Source organism: Tamandua tetradactyla, chromosome X (genome assembly GCF_023851605.1).
Source record: "Tamandua tetradactyla isolate mTamTet1 chromosome X, mTamTet1.pri, whole genome shotgun sequence".
NCBI classification, from domain to species: domain Eukaryota; kingdom Metazoa; phylum Chordata; class Mammalia; order Pilosa; family Myrmecophagidae; genus Tamandua; species Tamandua tetradactyla.
In genome coordinates, this window is record NC_135353.1 from 91,348,804 (window position 1) to 91,366,833 (window position 18,030).

The 18,030-nt window shown below is 36.8% G+C and overlaps 1 protein-coding gene and 1 pseudogene across 3 annotated transcripts in view; one reads left to right on the forward strand and one right to left on the reverse strand.

Annotated features, from left to right (window-relative positions):
• Window positions 1-17,067, reverse strand: part of GPR174 (G protein-coupled receptor 174) — a 65,107-nt gene extending 48,040 nt beyond the window's left edge. For 2 of the 3 annotated variants that reach the window (XM_077146415.1, XM_077146417.1), the window contains exons 1-2: window positions 16,768-17,067; window positions 13,432-13,828 (exon numbers count right to left, since the gene is read on the reverse strand). The gene's annotated coding sequence lies outside the window, so the exon portion shown is untranslated. Of the gene's footprint in view, window positions 1-13,431; window positions 13,829-15,992; window positions 16,114-16,767 lie in introns of all 3 variants that reach the window. The other variant, XM_077146416.1, reaches the window with a different exon arrangement.
• Window positions 13,035-13,983, forward strand: LOC143671305 (developmental pluripotency-associated protein 4 pseudogene; annotated as a pseudogene).
• Window positions 17,068-18,030: the final 963 nt, after the last annotated feature.

Sequence of the window (18,030 nt, forward strand, 5' to 3'; positions counted from 1 at the left end):
TTGCATACCCTAGAAAAGCCATGTTTTAATCCTAATCAACCTTGTGGAGCAACAGTTTCTTCTAATCCCTATTCAGTACTGTGTTTTGGAAACTGTAATTAGCTTATCTCCATGGACATGTGACTCAATCAAGTGTGGGTATTAAACTTGATTAGATGGAGACATGTCACCACCCATTCCAGGTGGTCTTGATTGGTTTTATTGGAATCCTTTAAAAAGAAGCACTTTGGAAAAAGCTAGAAAACAACAAGAGAGAAAGCCACAAGATTCTGAGACAGCAGAGAATGCCGGAGAACCACAAAGCAGAGAATCCACCAGCCAGTGACTTTTGGAATGAAGAAGAAAACTACCTCCTGGGGAGCTTCATGAAACAAGAAGCCAGAAGAGAAAGCTAACAGACTTTGTTTTGTGCCTTTCCAGCCAAGGGAGAAACCCTGAATGTCATCAGCCTTCTTGAACCAAGGTATCTTTCCCTGGATGCCCTACACTAGACATTGCTATAGACTTGTTTTAATTGGGACATTGTCTTGGCCTTAGAACTGTAAACTAGCAGCTTATTAAATTCCCCCTTTTAAAAGCCACTCTGTTTCTGGTATATCACATTCTGCCAGCAAGCAAACAAGACCAATGCTGTTTGTCATATTGAGGAAATTTCCTTCTATTCCGAATAGTTTAAGTGTTTTTAGCAAGAAGCTGTTTGGATTGGGTCAAATGCCTTTTCTACATTAATTGATATGATCGTGCTGGGTTTTTTTCCTTCATTCTGTTACTGTGGTGTATTACATAATCGACTTTTTGTTGAACCATTCTTACATACCAGAGATAAATCCAGTTCAATTGCAGTATATAGTTCATTTTAAATGTTGTTGGGCTCAGATTGCTAATACTTTGTTGAGGATTTTTAAATCTATATTCATAGATTATATTGTTCTTTACTTTTCTTCTCTTGTGGTAAGTTTAACCAGCATGGGCATGATTGTGATGTTGCCCTCATAGAATGAGTTTGGAAGTACTCCCTCCTTTTCAACTTTTTGGAAGAATTTGAGCAGAATTAGAGTTAAATCTTCTTGGAATGTTTGGTAGAATTAATCTGTCAAGCCAACTGGTCCTGGGCTTTTCCTTGTTGGAAGGTTTGTATTACTGGTTCAATCTCTTCACTAGTAATTGCTTTTGTTGAGTTATTCTGTTTCTTCTTGTGTCAATGTAGGTAGTTTTTGTGTTTCAAAGAATTTGTGCATTTCCTCTATGATATCTAATTTACTGGCACACAGTTCAGAGTACCCTGCTATAGTCCTTTTCATTTCAGTGGGGTCTGTAGTTATGTCCCCCTTTCATTTCTGATTTTCATTATTTGTATCCTCTCTTTTTTTATTTGTCAGTCTAGCTAAAGTTTTTTTAAATTTATGGATCTTTTCAGAGAACCAGTTTTTGGCTTTGTTAATTCTGTCTCTTGTTTTTATTTTTGTTTTGTTTTCTGTTTCATTTATCTCTCCTCTAACCTTTGTTATTTCCTTCCATCTGCCCATTTAGGTTTAGTTTTCTCTTCTTTTTTTAGTTCTTTCAATTTTGAGGTTATCTTTCTGATTGGAGTATTTTTTTTCTTTTTTTAATGTAAGCATTTAAAGTTATAAATATTCCCCTCAGCACTGCCTTCTCTGAATCCCATAAATTTTGTTTTGTTGTATTTTCATTTTGTTTCACCAAAAGGTATTTCCTAATTTCTCTTATGATTTCCTCTTTAACCCATTGGTTGTTTAAGAGCATGTTGTTTAATTTCTACATATTTGTGAATTTTCCCTGTCTCCCTCTGTTATTGATTTCATTAATGACAGAGCTTCATTGCTTTGTAGTTGGAGGTTATATATTGTATGATTTCATTAATTTTGAATTTTTGAGATTTGTTTCATGATCCAGCATACAGAGTATACTGGAGAATGATCCCTGAGCACTTGAGAAAAATGTGTATTCTGTTCTTAGTGTGTGCAGTGTTTTACATATGTCTGCTAGGTCTACTTAGTTAAGCTAGAATCTCTACTTTTATGCTCAAAATGATTGAGATTTGATCAGTGGATAAGCCAATGAATTAATGACAAAGAACTAGAAGTCTTTATCCAAGATCTTCACAAGGAGCATGTAGGCATTTTCCCAATTATCTTCTTCAAATAACTGATGGGGACCTTTACAGCTCCAGGTGAAAAAAGCACAGTACAATGGTAGAAATGTGGGAGCAAGGCTTTAGACTGGTTAGAGTCCACATATCATGCACTAAAGCCTACTCAGTAGCTTATACATGGAGTAGTTAAATAAGCACAATCAGTACATATTTATTAAGATTACCTGGGGCAGCTTGGTGAATCATGGATAATGATTTATTGAGTTTTTAATAATTTTTCATTTGCTAACAGAGCTGGTTAAGCATATTAAATATAATTAGGTTTTTAAAATCTTCATTAATATTCTATTAATCTTTAGACCCTTCAATAACTTACAGATGAGATAACTATGGCCCCAAAATGGAACTCATTCTGAGTTACATAGCAAACTAATGGTAGAGTCAAAATATTGCTGAAAGAAATCAAGCAAGATTTAATAGGTGGAAAGATATTCCCTGCTAATGGATGGAAGGTAAAATGTAATTAAGATGTCAGTTCTACCCAAATTGATCCATAGATTCAACACAGTACCAATCAAAATTCCAGCAACCTACTTTGAAGATTTGGGAAAGCTAGTAACCAAATTTATCTGGAAGGGAAAAGGATCCTGAATAGCTAAAAGCATCCTAAAAAAGAAGATCAAAGAGGGCGGATCAACTCTTTCTGACTTTAAAACTTATTATAAAGCCACCGTGTTCAAAACAGCATGGTACTGGCACAAAGATAGAAATACTGACCAATGGAATCAAATTGAGAGTGCAGAAATAGGCCACCAAATCTATGGTCAACTGATTTTCAACAAGACCTCCAAATCCACTGAACTGGGACAAAGTAGTATTTTCAACAAGTGGACATGGAAGAACTGGATAACAATAACCAAAAGAATGAAAGAGGACCCTTACCTTACACGTTATACAAAAATTTACTCAAAGTGGATCAAACACCTAAATATAAGAACTAGCACCTTTAAGATTCTAGAATAAAATGTAGGGAAACATCTTCAATACCTAGTAATAGGAATAGTTTCCTGAACTTTATACCTAAAGCATAAGTAACAACAACAAAAAAATAGATTAGATGGGAACTCCTCAAAATCAAATGCTTCTGCATCTCAAAAGACTGTCAAAATGGTGAAACAGCAGCCAACTCAACGTGAGAAAATGTTTGGAAGTCACACATTAGACAAAGGTTTGATATCCTGTATGCATAAAGAAATCATACAACTCAACAACCAAAAGACAAACAGCCCAATTACAAAATGGGCTAAGGATAGGAATAGGCAGTTTTACGAAGTGCAAATACAGATGGCTTTAAAGCATATGAAGAGATGCTCATTTTCATTAGCTGTAATGGAAATGCAGATCAAGAGTACAATGAATACTTCCTCAAACCTATAAGAATGGCTGCTATTAAACAAACAGGAAATTATAAATATTGGAGAGGATGTGGAGAAATTGGAACACTTATGCGCTGCTGGTTGGAATGTATAATGGTACAGCTGCTAATGAAGACAGTTTGGTGGTTCCTCAGGAAACTAAATATTGAGTTGCCTTATGACCCAGCAATAGCACTACTTTGTATATACTCAGAAAGACTGAAAGCAGTGACACAAACAGATATTTGCACACCAATGTTCATAGGAGTATTATTCACAATTGCCAAAAGATGGAAACAATCCAAAAGCCCAACAGATGAGTGGATTAACAAATTTGGCATATACATACAATGGAATATTATGCATCAGTAAGATAAAGTGATGCCCTGAAGCACATGACAAGATGGAAGAGGGCGGGCCACGGTGGCTCAGCAGGTAAGAGTGCTTGCCTGCCATGCCTGAGGACCCGGGTTCGTTTCTTAAGAGACTTGAGGACACAATGTTGAGTGAAATAAGCCAGACACAAAATACTGCATCACTCCGTTTATGACCATGGTAAAGGAAAAATCAGAGACTTATAATACAGAATATAGGAGACTTAAAGATACATAGAAGCTAAAGATGGGTGAATGGTTAGCTAATGCAGTTTGAACTCAAATGTAAGGGAATAGATAGAAGTGAAGGCAGTTCTCTAGTGGGTCTATAAGCAATATTATCATATTGAATTTGAACAAGTTTGAAAGGGGTTGTATAGACCTATGTGTCCCACTGATTAACACTAGAAATATGAATTAGTTCTTGCAAGAACTACTTCAAAAGTATGATTTGTGTACAAAGAATGTTTATGTCTGGAGTACAGGGGGAAAACTGGTATTACATGCTATGTGCTATGTTGAATAAGAAAGCATCAGTAGCACCACAGCAACAGCAGGGGTAAATATTGCGGGCAGTGACAAGGGTTAAGGAGAGGTTTAGAATTCCTATTTGGTGAAAGTGTTTTTACTGGTTATCTTTCTCTTGGGCACAATGAAATTATCTAAAATTGAGAGTGGTGATGGACTGTGGACTTTGGGCATTGTACACGATGCCTAATGAATGCAGATGGCTCAAGGATGCACTGACTGAGAAGTAGATGGGTGAATGATAGTGAGTATATATGATTGAATATTGTGCTACTACAGAAAGGAATGAAGTTATGAGGCATACAATGATGTCAATTAAAGTGTGGGACTTCAGGTGAGGCAAAACAATCCAGAAACAAAAGAACAATTGTGGTGTGGTCTCCTTTAGAAAATGCTTGCAAGAATTCAAGAGCCTACATTGTAAGCTCTTATACCAGACATGTTTAGTCCAAAGGGAAATTATTACTTTTGGATTTTGAGAGGTTCTTTTATTTATCTGTAACCTCGTTTTCAGAGATAAGAATGAAGTTGATAAGGTCAGGATTAAAGTAATTGAGAACACAGTGGTAAGGAAGACATTGCCTGATCCTAGGCTTTGAGACCAAAGGAAGAAAGGTTTATTTTGTCCAGAAACTAAATTTTCTGTAGCACATAATCTAACTCAACCTGTCTGGAAAGCCCATTGAACAACTGACACACAGGAAACCCAGAATAAGAATAATGACTTTAATTCTTGTATAGCTTAATGTAATGCCTGAATACATCCTAGAATATATTAAGAAGATAATAAAAAAGTATTGGCAAAGTCCCTTGAGCGATGAGAGAAAAAGTATGAAATTATTAAACTTTACCAATAAAGAATCACCTGATACTGTTCAAACTTTAGGGACACTCAAATCAATAGATCAAGCCCTTGAACTTGAGGTTTACTCTTGTGAAGTTTATGTAGATTGTGGAGAAGCTTGGCCTACCTATAGATATGCCTAAGAATTATTTCTGGAGGACCTCTTTTGTTGCTCAAATGTGACATCACTCTCTCTAAGCCCAACTCTGCAAGTGAAACTATTGTCCTCCCCAATATGTGGACCATGACATCAGGGGTTAAAGTCTCCCTGGAAGCATGGGAGATGACTCCCAGGGATGAGTCCAACCTTGACACCATGGGATCAACAATTTCATCCTGACCAAAAAGGTTAAAGAAGCGTAACTAATAAAGCGTCCATGGCTGGGAGAGCTCAAATAGGGTTGAGATGCTACTCCAGAGATTGCTCTTACACAAGCTTCAGTTAGACATTGCTACCTATCATCACTTACCAAATCCCCAACCAAAACAATTCCAGTAAATCCTAAGGACCACCTAGGGTGTTATATAAGGTTCTACAAGGGTTCCATGGACTAGGGTAAGTTTCCAGAAACCTACAACCTCCAGATGGGTCCCTGAACTAGATAAGTCCTGAAATCTAGAGGGCCCAGCCTCTCCAGAACATCAGCTAGTTCTACGCCATATTATTGACAGCCCCTTCCAACATGAAAAATTTAGAATAGCCATAGTCCAAAATATTCGTAAAGAGTGGGATAAAGGTGATGATGGAGTTATACAGAGAAGATAGGTTTTAACAAATGAGTATGATTGCTGAATCACTGCATTGATATTTCCTCCAGTGTCTTAGAGCAGCTAGAAGTAAAAACCTAAAATTGTGGAATTGTAACCCATCCAAACTCTGAAATCTGTTCTACAACTAATTGTTGTGTTGTGCCTTGAAATTTATTGTTTTTTAGTATAGAATATATACGTTATTTTTCACAAAATAAAATAACCCACCACCTACTCCTATCTCATTCCCATCTGTCTCCCCAGCCTCCCACACTGCCCCTTAATGCATGCAGAAACACAGACAGACAGGCACTGTTTACATTTACTTCATCCATTCACACTGGCATGCAAGAATGGAAGAAACAAAAAAATGAGGAGAATGTTTTATTTCCCTTTTGGCTCCTTTCCTGCTGCTATAGCTTGTTGAACTATCAAACTAGTACCAAGAAGTTTAATGATAAAATGTGAAATAACTTGTAAATCAAGTCACCATGTTAGAGATCACTGGAGATTAAAAGAAAGGAGACATGTCCCTTGACCTCAAGAAACCTGTAGACAGGCAGCAGTGACACAATAGACAAAATGAGAGAATTTTAAAATTAATTGTTAAATTTAACAGAACAAATGCTAAACTTTATGACAAGTTACCAAATATTTGGGACACAAGCCAACAGTATTCCTGAAGGTGGTTGGGTCGTTCCATGTGGCATTTCCAAAAGCAGTGGTTTAACTGATCTCTAAAACTCATTATTATCCTACCCATTTATTCAGCTGCAAGCCTTCTACCATTCTGCTCCTCATAAGAATTTCAAGCTGCAAGCTTATATGCCTCCTCTTCTTACCCATGCTATACCGGGAAATTAGTAAACATGTCATAAAGATTGATTGAAGAGAATTAAAGTATTTCTTCTGTAGCTTTTAAATACCTAATTTTGTCTATTTTATTATATTTGGTCTCAGAGGGTCATCAAGGCCAAATATACTAAAATAATAACATATTTGAAAATGTTCACAGGACTCCCTCTATTATAAACTTTCTTGATCTTCAAATGGAAAGAAGAAAGATAGTGAATTTTGGTGTTGTCATATAAAGACCAGTTAGTATAATTGAAAGAGCTTTGGCAAACAACACACCTGAGTTCGAAACTTAACCAAAAAAGTCATGTATCTTTGGACAAGTTATTTAATTGCTTTAATATCAGTTTCCTCATCTTTAAAATAAGGAAAATGATAGAGTTGTAAAAATGTAAAGCATTTTGTCCAATATTTAACACATCATAAATGCACAATAAATAATCTTTATTTTTGATGGCAGAGCTCCCCAAGTAAAAATTATAAGCAGTAGTAGATAGGCTCAAAAGGCCTGCCATATCCCAAATTCCTTGTAGCTGTTTAGATGTTTAGTAGCATTTTCTGGAGCCACTACTAGGTAAATAACCTGATTTCAAATAGGATATAAGTACTTTGGGGAGGAAATGGACAGCTCAGGGCGAGTCTGAATCTGATGCTTACTCTTAGCCCACGGTAAGTACTTTGTCTCTACTTTTGAATTCACACCCAGATCTTTGAGGAAACTCTGGAAACTCCTTTATGCACCCTTAAAACCCAAGACATATTGAACAATTCTGATTCTTTTCCCTTTGCTAAGAAATAATATTGAACTCACAATTCTGTCGGAATAAAACAAGGTCAAAGGCTCAGATTCTCTATCAAAGAACCAATCTTCATGCTTTAAAGTTGAGTTGGGTAAACTACAACTACTTTACATTCCAAAATGAATTTTTCAAACTTAAAAATAATCCCATACTCACAAAAAGGCTGTGTGAAAGTTAAAACTTTACTTTGAAAATAAATTCTGAGGTGTGAAAATTAAATCAATTCAATTTTTAATAAATGTACTGAAATTTTACAGAACAAAGATATATGGATTATCACTTCGAAAAGTGTCTCATATTTTTTGATCCAATATGACAAGCAGGGTTAATGCATACAAACAGAGATAAAATTTCCAAAGCAACATCATACAGTTTTTGAGGGGAGAATATTAGAGGGTATTTCACCAACAATTTTCATATTTATAGGTGTCTAAAATATTTCCTACAAGTTCCTAATTGTATCATTAATGAAAAGGGTTGGGAAAAGACTGCATTTGTATTAAGCAGCTTGCATAATTGAGATCCCACAGTGCCTCTGAGGAGGGGCATATAAAGCTATATGAAGTATTTTTAACAAATAAATACCACCTAATTTTCTTTAACTTTTTTATTGTATAATATAACATATATACAAAGCAAAGAAAGAAAAAAACAATAGTTTTCAAAGCACTCTTCAACAAATAGTTACAGGCATGGGCTTCATACCATCATCTTAGATTTTCCCTTCTAGTGGCTCCAGAATATTGGAGGCTATAAGGAGAGGCTAGAAGGAGTAAATACTTTTTTATCACACAATGATTTTTGTGTGTGTGTGAAAAAATGACATATATCCAAAAAAACAATAAATTTCAAAGCACAGCACCACAGTTAGTTGTAGCACAGATTTCAGAGTTTGGCATGGCTTATATTTCCACCATTTTAGGTTTTTACTTCTACTGCTCTAAGATACTAGAAATTAAAAGAAATACCAAGTTAATGATCCAACAATCATATTCATTTGTTAAATACTATCTTCTCTATATACCTCCACCACACCTTTGATCTTTCTATCCCTCTCTTTAGGGGTATTTGAGCTATGGCCATTCTAAATTTTTCATGTTGGAAGGGGCTGTCAATAATATGTGGTAAGAAGATGGAACTAGCTGATGTTCTCAGAGAGGCTGGGCCCTCTAGGTTTCAGGACTTATCTGGTCTTGGGATCCAACTGGAGGTTGTAGGTTTCTGGAAAGTTGCTCTAGTGCATGGAACCCTTGTGGAATCTTAAATATTGCCCTAGGTGTCTTTAGGATTGGGTGGAATGGTCTTGGTTGGGGTTTGGCAGGTTATGCTAGGTAGCAAAGTCTAACTGAAGCTCGTGTAGGAGCAAACTCCAGAGTAGCCTCTCAAGTCTATTTGAACTCTCTCTGCCACTGATCCTTTATTAGTTACACTTCTTTTCCCCATTTTGGTTAGGAAGGAATTGTGATCCCATGGTGCCAGGGCTGGACTCATCCCTGGGAGACATCTCCCATGCCATCAGGGAGACTTTCATCACTGGATGTCATGTCCCATGTAAGGGGGAGGGCAAGGATTTTAGTTTCAGAGTTGGGCTTAGAGAGAGTGAGGCCACATCTGAGCAATAAAAGAGGTCCTCTGGAAGTAACCCTTCAACATGCCTATAGGTAGGCTAAGCTTCTCTGCTGCCTACATAAGCTTCACAAAAGTAAGCCTCAAGATCAAGGGCTTGACCTATTGATTTGGGTGTCCCTAAAGTTTGACACAGTATCTAGTGATTTCCTGATGGCAAACTTTAATGGCTCCATACTTACTCTCCTGTACCTCAAGGAACTTTGCCAATACTTTTTTTTATTATCTGCTTAATATACCCTAGGATGTATCCAAGCATTACATTAAGCTATACAGGATTAAAGGCCCTTTTTCTTATTCTGGGCTCCCCATGTTTCAGTTCTTCAAATGAGTTATATAGATAGGTTGATGCTACATAAAATTTAGGCTCCAGATGAAATAAAACTTTTTTCTTTGGTCTCAAACAGTATATGTGGTTCTAAAATAAAGAGACTGTCTTCTTTACACCTGAACACCACCTAATTTTAACCCTAGCTTCCTTGAAAATGAGAGAAGTCTGCTTGGTAACTTCAATTTTAGAATGTGTGTGCATGTGTGTGTTTATTTTTTTTTAATCTTAAAGGGAAAAATGGTGGAGGGAGAACAACATCTGACACAAAACTAGACTGAAGATATATACTGTGAGAAGAAAAAATCAGGATGCTATTACTATTGTGGGCATGTGGGAGAGAAAAGGTCAAAGAAATAAAGATTTAGAAGATTAAATGAGTAAAAATTATTAGAAGTCAGTAAAACAGATTTTTAAAAATACGCCCTGTAGGTCCCTTCTATTAAGCAAGGAAAAAAAAAGGTTGGGACTTTCTAAATGATTTCTACAGTTAAAAATTTAAGCCATCCGGATAAATTAGGCAAAAGAGTAAAAGAACAACAGTGTGTCTAGTGAAAAAAAATTTGTTTATTTGGCTTAGGTTATGTTCTTCCTCTATCTATATTGACTGAATTAATTGGATAATCCTTTAACTTTCTACTTTGAGAAGTATGTGAAAATAAAATTTAATATTTTAGAGCACTTCTGATAGATTTTCTATGGTAAATAGTTATTCAACATTGTCATACCATTGTTTAATGTTAAGACCAGTTTTGTTTTGAACCCTTTACAAGTATGTAAAAGACATACTTGATGTTTTAATATGCATAATATATGTCAATTTGTCAAATTTGTATTAGTCTTACAACTTCAGCTTTCCTCAAAGAATAAAGAAAGGACCTTTTGAACTTCACATGGTTAATTTAGAATAGAAATTTATATTTCTGTAGTTTGAAGCCAATATCTATTACTTTGTCACCTCCTTAATCAAGGCAGCTTCCTAATATCCACTGAGGTGAAATTAATCAGAAATATTAAGAAAAAAATTATGTTTGCACTTTTGGAATTGATTGACTTTTCTTCTCATAATTTGGTGGCAATATTTCATTGGGAACAACACACATGATAAATAATAAATCTGTTTTCTACATGTCATTAATTTTCAGCACATTTGTTCTTACACTTCAAAATAAAGTAGATATCCAGGATAAAAAAAATTTTTAAGGTACCAACTCATGGGCCACTTATGCCACCAAAAAAAGATTAAAGATTCCAAACAGTAAATGATTAGCAATTCTGTTACCTTAGAGTTAATTTTAAGAGTTATTTTGTCTTTCAAAAATATATCATTATCTTAATAGCGATATCCGATATTATTAGCTTAGAGAAATACCTGAATCTGATCTGTCAACTAAAGCTGAAAAAAATTTCACTTAAGTAATTATAATGACAACAATATTAAAATATTTTCTATTTGGCTGAGAATGGGGAGAAAGCCTTGCTATTGTCTGTCATAAATCTTGTGACATCAAACAAGTTTCTGGAAGAAACAAATATATTGTCGGGAAGTGAGGAGGGAGTTGAGGAACTTTAGATTCAGTGGCAGATATTTTAGGTACTCTGTTAGGTATTATGCTGTCCAAGTTGCAAGGCCTGAATTGGCAGACCAGACTCATGTTCTGGGCACAAGCCATGCTTCTACCTGATCCACATACTGAACATGGCAAATAGTTTATACTTTGGTTTCCCCACTAGATAATTAGAATGAGAGAAGTTCTTGACTCATATCCAAGTTCTGAGAGTCTATATAGACTTGATTTTGGTTAATATACCACACGTATGCTTATTTCTCAGGACGTCTATTTCATATTGATTCCTGCTGTAGCTAATGCAGCTGTTGCTACAAATGAAAGTGATGCCTCTGAGCACACCTCCTTACTCACCTGTCCTCCAATGGCTATACCTAAAGATGTCACTTAAACTTTCAAATCCCAGATAAAACCCAATTATAGGATAAGCTTAAGCAATAGCCAAACCACTAACTATTGCATTTTCTCCAGAATTCACATACCTCCCAATTATCATTGTAATTATTTTTCTCCTTCACACTCTATGCTTAGCCCTATATGCCTGTTTAGCCTGGGAAACACCCTGAAATCTCAACTCTCTTCTCAAATCTGAAACCTCCCAGGCATCAAGACCTCCTGAATTTTCTCTTACCTTATTTCTTAGCCAAACTATTGCCCTGGAACTTGTTATAGTAGCAGCCAGTTTGAGTTAGTGCTGTATTACAATTTTCATTGTGTCATTTTATTTTCCTCTGGACACAGTAAAGACAACTTTCTCCTATTCTTTCAGAGAAATAGTAGTAAAGTATAGCAAATCAAGGTTTGCCAAATTATCAGGGCCCTTGGGAGAAGCCTGAAATATGCCCCTAGTATTGAAAGATACTTGAGTGGTTTCAAAATGACATCTTTCAACATTTCCAAAGCATAATTCAGGTCTTTTAACCTTCAGTCTTGTGAGGCAGCAAGGAGAAGTGAAACAAACACCGGCCAAGATGTCAAGAAACTTGGGTTCTAGACTTGTTTCTGTCCCAGGCTCACACAGGGCTTTGGCTCAGTCACTTCAACCCTCTGGGCCTAGTTTTCCCAACTATGAAATGTGAAATGTGAATCACTTCTTAAAATAGGGAAGAGTCTTAGATGTTTGCCATTGCTCCTGTGAGTGATAGGATCTGAATCGGTACCTGGTAAATTTTTATTTTCTGACTAGGAGTTTAGAGTCTGATTAGTGAAACTTAATAAGGAATTAAGGCCATTGGGAGGTCACTGTAATGGAGGCAACAAATAGAACCATCTATGTACTCTCCTTCCAGGACTCAGTGGGAGACAAGAGAAAGAGAAAATTCTCTTTCTGGATCTGGGAATCTGATAGGTGTCATAATGTATGTGAAAGGAAGGCAGAAAGCATACTTCTTTCTCCTCTCCATTTCAGTTATCTTTCACAAAGGGAGAGTGCCAAATTCATTTATTATTAAGGGTCTCTAGATAGAATTTCAGTGAGCTCTTTGGAGGAGTCAAAGTCCCCCCTTGTGTTTATTCATATTTACAACATTCAGCACCATGTTGTTACACTGGCCTTAACAGAATAAATTCACTAATCGTTCCTGTTTCACCGTAATATTACTGCACACACAAAGCAAGGTGAAGCACTACATGTGTATAAGTACAAAGGGCATAGACATTTCTGGGATTAATAAAAAACAACCGTACCTCAGACACAAACTTCTTAGAGGATGGCTTTTATGTGTGGCTGATAGAATCTTTCCCTGAATTGAAATACTTAAAAGTTAGCTATAGATCCATGACCTTATTACAGAAGTAGAATTTTCTCCTTATCAGACTCAACTACTTTTTACTATGGAAAATGCAAAAGGCAAGGAGTGGAATTCTACAGAGAAATCAGGAGAAAAATGCATGACTCTCAAGTTTGGACCTGTGTCAGTAGAAACGAAAGAGGAACAATGGGCTTCCAGCGAACCACGCACATCAGGTTTACCAAAAACCTTAGCTAAGGGCACCAAATGAAAAAAAAATCCAAGAAAGATGACAAAGCTTCCTGTTCACAAGAGAATGCACCATGCAGCAACAGCCCTAAACCTCATAAAAAGGTAGCAATTCCTCCATTACCATCTGAATTGCCACCGGTCAAAACCTGTTTCACTGAGACATCCTGTGGGCCTGGTGCCACTAGTTAAAGCTGAGAACCCAAGGACAGAAATTAGAAGCATATAGGTGAATCTGTGAACATGCTTACCCAAATCAAAAGGACATTCTTGTCACAGCGAAGGAGGTCAAGATCCTGACGCAGTCTCAAAGAAAATTTATGGGGGAAATGCCCCTGGAACATTTGGAGAAAAGAAAGATGTCTTCTGAGGTCACTGAGCCTTCAGAAGTGGCTCCTCCACCAGAGGAGGGAGTATCTGCTCTTGAAGCATGTAGTCTTCTTGAGGGAGTGAATACAGTTGTGGTGATGACGTCTGCCCAAGGGGCTGTGTTGGCCTCCTGAATAAGAATTGCAGCCAGGGCTGGGAGGATGGAGGCAGTGGAATCCCCACAAGAGGTCAGGTGGTGTGTGGTAGATGGAAAAAGTCTCCTTGTAAACACAGATGGTTGGGTTCACTTACAATTTCATGTTAGACAAGCCTGGGTCCCTGAAAAGCAAGGGACAATAAGTGTACTCTTCTTGTTACCTGCCTGCAATTTTACACACACACACACACACACACACACACACCACCTGGAGGACAATATGTTGTGCCCCAGATATGCTCAAAGGAACAAGGTCTTAATGAAAAGCTTCCAGTGAGATTGAAATACCAAGAAACGGTACTTCCATGATTGTGATTAATGGTGGAAAAGGTCCACAATCGACTGTCTGCTGAGCCCTGGATCTCACCACGCCCTCCAGGTTCCCTGCTTACAGGGCACAAAAACTAGTGTGTTGCAGATTTTTCCCCTCAGTCCCCAACAGTGTCTGCTCCTGCATGGGTTGGGATGTAGGAGACTCTTTTGTTTAAAATTGGGGGGAGAAAATCCATTGCAAATTACTATTCATTCCAGTTTAATAAGATGAAAAAGTTAAAAAGTTGTCTATAGTCCCGAATATCTACCCTCCTGAAATAGAACTGATTAAAACCTCTTTTCAGTGGGCAAATGCTCTTCAGTTGTGCACTGTGGCACATACTGAGGACTCCACAGATGTTGACGTGGTATAAAAATAAATTTCCTCCTGTATTGGACTTCCTGAATTAGAAGACTTCTTCGGAAACTACTCCTTTCTAATTGTAAATTTAGTGATTTCAAATTGTTGCATATTTTAAGCTAATGTAAAAGATCTGCTCCCCACCAGAAATGTGGGTCTTAATATACAAAACAACATTTTTCAAAAAGTTATCCTTCAAGCTTCTCTGTTTTGGCTCTGGGATCAAAACAGTGTCCTTCCCCAATCTTTATATATTGAATTAGAAATATACATATATAAAATAATAAATCACCCATTGTATTTAGTGGACCATAGTCATTGTATGTAAATTGTTAATGTTCTTAGCTCAAAGGAGCATTAAGGCAAAAAGCATGATTTTATTTTTTGTTCATGATTCATTTTTATTTTTTTATGTACTAAATTTAGCCATGTAAATTTTGGAAAAGATCTGATGCTTTTCATTTGTCCTATGATTTTTATGTGGCAGTTTCCTCATGTTTTATTTTTATGAGTAGGGGACGTTTATTTTTACTTTATGCCAGTGAAGACATACAAAGTAATACGGTGGAAGAAGTGCTGGGGTTGGAAAGTTTGTAGACATCATTTTATAGACTGGTTTGGGCAAGAAGCCTCAGTAAGTGTTAAAGGTCGAGAGAAAAGTTCGTTGAGGGGCAGGATATTTTCACAGTCACAACAGTGAATCCTCACAAATTGCTCTCTAGCCATCAGAGGAAACAGAAATGCAACAGCTCAGCAAGGAAGATAAGGGGGCTGATATGACCCGAATCCAAGTACCACCACCTAACTAAGCCATCAGGAGGTACAATTTACTAAACATTTCTGCATCTAAATTTCCCCGTTTGTAAAAAAGATACACAGGTAGTATTCAGGTCTGATGTGAGGATTAAATGATTCAAAACACAACTGAACGACATCTCAGTTCTTATATCTATGCAATGTGACTAATTTCAATACCCACTTTTGAGTGGTTTTGTGAGGATAGTTAATTTACGTGAAATAGTACTGTGTACGGCACATGATACATTCTTTAAATGTTATCAATATTAGCTGACACATAGTGAGGATTCCACAGATGTTGGCATAGCATAAAAAGAGAAAACATGTGTATATATGTGTAAAGTCTCAAAGTATTAATAAGTCATTATGTATCCATTTACATCTTTAAAAAAATAAGATCCATGCCTTTGCCTCCATACATGAGATTTAGAGCAGTTAGAAGAAAGAAAAGTTCCTTGCTGAATGATCCAGAAGCTCACAAATAAATATAGCTCTGCTAATTAAATAAAATAACTTTTTTCTTGCCTGGGAAGATTTTAGTGGTAAAAAAAATAAGTCCAGGCACATCACAGTTGAAAGTAGCAAGAAAATTATTTGAGATAGACTCCTTGGTCACGTTGTACCAATCGCTCCTTATTCCCACCCCCAGGAAAAATTGAAATTCTTTCCTTTCTTTAAGTCTTTGAATACAATTCCTTGCAGCCACATGCCACTGATAGCCTGATTGTTCGGTTTAATGTTAGGAGGCATTTTTCTATATTTCCTTTGAACACAGAAGAGAAACAGTAAGAGAACCAGGAAATAATTTTACTTACATTTTGCTGAAATAAGGTGTCATTTACAAATGTCTAAAAATGCAAATTTAATTTAAAATCCTTCAATCCTTTGTTGATTTCTAAAGTGTACTCATTATTTCTTCTGAAACATACAGCTTATCTACAAGAAACAAAGCAGCTGTATCTGTTGTCGTTCTTATTTCTACTTATTTAATTATAAATGTGTTTTTCCTCATACTGCTTTATTTGGCTACCTTTAATTACAACTGCTCACTTTTACAGTGAAAATATGCAATTTATATTAGCTCATATGTGTATGTATTCATGTTGGTGAAGGTCCTGAGACATTATAGCTCATTTGTTTTCTTAATCATAGCTCATTTTGTAAAAGATAAAATGCACACATTTAACCATTTTAATCCTTTTGCAGATAAAACAATATTATTTTCAAAGACTTATAGAAAGAAGAGTAGATATAAACAATACTACACATTTCTGCACGTAATTTCACTGAATGTATTTGTTGAGCAAAACACTGTTTGATCGTTATGAAATAGCTAAAATAGCTTTCCTCGTCAAACTTACATTTCCCCAAATTCAACATTACTACCCCCCTTCTACCTCAGGCAGCCAACCACATGATTATTTTTGTTTGTTAAAATACCAAGTTAATGACATATAAAGCTTCATTATATTCATAATCACCCTTAAATCTGACCAGCTGCCCAAAGTCTGGTGTGAAGAGCCCAATTCTAAATATCTAGGGTGAAAGGCACAGATGACAGCTAATTATTTATTAAAATTTGAAGCCTACCGTTCAGGCTTTCTCTTTTCCCTGAGGTTTCCAAAGAATTCATGAGACAGCCACTCCAACCAGGAAGCTACTGATCAGTGTATGAATTTCAGCTCCCGATTCTGAGAACAAACAATCCAATCCCACTTCACTATCAAGAAAAGAAGCAAAGAGAAAAAAAGAAAGAAAAAAGAAGACAGAAATAGAAAAAGGAACAAAAATAAAGAGTAAAAAGAGGACAATTTAAACGAGAGCCAAAAACTGAAACAGACAAAAGGAAATTTTAAATTCGCAGTATTATCTACCTACTACCACGTTGGTAGTAAGATGTCGGAGTGAAATTTGCATGCCACTCTGTGCACACTGAACATTTCCATTTTCCAGGAGGCAGCCCTCACTCTCATTTTCTGTGATTAACGATGCGGGGCTACACTAAGGGCTGCACATGAAGCATGTAAAGCTTCACACTTAGTAAGAAAAATTCCCCATTCTATTTATATGGTCGCAATACATTGTTTTGCAATCCTGTGGTTGCACTCAGCTTTGAGCTTGTGATAACACACAGCCCTTGCTTGTGGAGTCCTATGTTCAAGCAGGTGCCCCTGAGCCACTCCACAGATAGTGAACCAGGGCAGTCCTCTCTGTGATCTTTTCACACAGCTGTTCAGTTGTTGTGTGTAGGTACAGAAGTAGACATTTAGGTATCTAAGGACTTCCCCCCCAACCGCCTTGATAACTCCTTATAGGAGAGATCAGAAAGGAGGTGGACCCTGCATTGAGCATTCTTGGTTGACAAAACTCTGATCTTATAATATTGGAATAAATGCTCCTCTCCTTACAAAGAATTTGGAGCTACTTAACCCAGCTCCACTTCCTGTACACTCACTTCCCATTCCCTTAATGGTTCCTGTGACCAGGAAATGCAGTTAAGGCCACATTTCCTCCCAGTGGTTAGGAAGAATTGGGGGAAAGGAGGCTGGTTTCCTGTGCCCCAAACCCATAGCCAGAGACTTGAAGATTGTGTTCCTAGGAGCCCCAGAGCCTGGTGCCACACTGTATTCAGCACATAACACCTTAACGCCAAATTGAGACACAGAAATGAATAGACTGTAGCTGTGAGCTATCTCCAATCTTTGACTAGTACCTCTAGAATACAGCAATGGAACCATTCTTATAGGTGTTGGGAGAAAGAGGTAGCTTAAGGCAGGGCCAGCCTCACGCCATGACATAACAGTGTGGTATGCTTTGGGGGAAGCCTGGGAGATGGTTCCTTGCCTGAAAATA